Genomic DNA, 858 nt, shown 5'->3' with positions numbered 1-858 from the left:
AAATATTAACATTTTCAAAGTCAGAGACATTTTGCCACTTTTTAAAAAATCAAGAAATCACTGATAAAATAAATAATCGACATTTCCAGTTAATTTCCTGTCAACCAAATAATTGATTAAACAACTTAGAGGACAGTAAGGAGACACAGAGAAACGGTCCTTTAGTCATTTCATGAAACCTCACACATGCTGACAACTCAGCAGAGAGAAAGAGTGTGTGTGTGTGTGTGTGTGTGTGTGTGTGTGTCTGTCTGTCTGTCTCAGGAAATTCTCACCTGTTGTTAACACCTGCCAAAATAAAAGACCATTAACCTAACATGCATCTGTTACTGTACAGACAGAGCTGACTGTCATCACTCTGGGTGACATGCTTCTTCATTACCATGAGCACACACATGCTGTAGTTTATTTGACTCAGTCCCAAACACACCATCCTGTGTGTTGATGCCTTGTTGTAGGGAACTTCAGCAGTGATGTGTGGGGGGGATTTGGACCAGCGACTTTGCTGTAACAGCCCATCTGCTGCTGACCTTTCGGCTATCGGAGCCACTTAGCTCGTGCCCTTTCTGTTTCGGCTCTTATCACCGCAGAGATAATGAGATGTTTCCTGGCATCGCCCCTGATTGGGTCCAAGGGAGACCCTGGGCATAATGGGGTGAGGGAGTGAGGGTAAGGGAGGGGGGCGAGTCTAGAAGAATCTGCTGGGTCTATATTAGCCCCAGTGAATCACGGCGAGCCTGACATACCAGGTGTCCCCTTTCACGCCATATAAGTCCACCCCCCCTCCTTTCCCTTCAACTCCCCCCCTCCCCCCACTGCCCTGCCTCACCCGGCCTCACCCCCCCCCCCCCCCCCCCC

The sequence above is a fragment of the Lates calcarifer genome, unplaced genomic scaffold (assembly GCF_001640805.2).
Source record: "Lates calcarifer isolate ASB-BC8 unplaced genomic scaffold, TLL_Latcal_v3 _unitig_379_quiver_1403, whole genome shotgun sequence".
NCBI lineage: Eukaryota > Metazoa > Chordata > Actinopteri > Centropomidae > Lates > Lates calcarifer.
Note: the sequence above shows the minus strand (reverse complement) of the source record.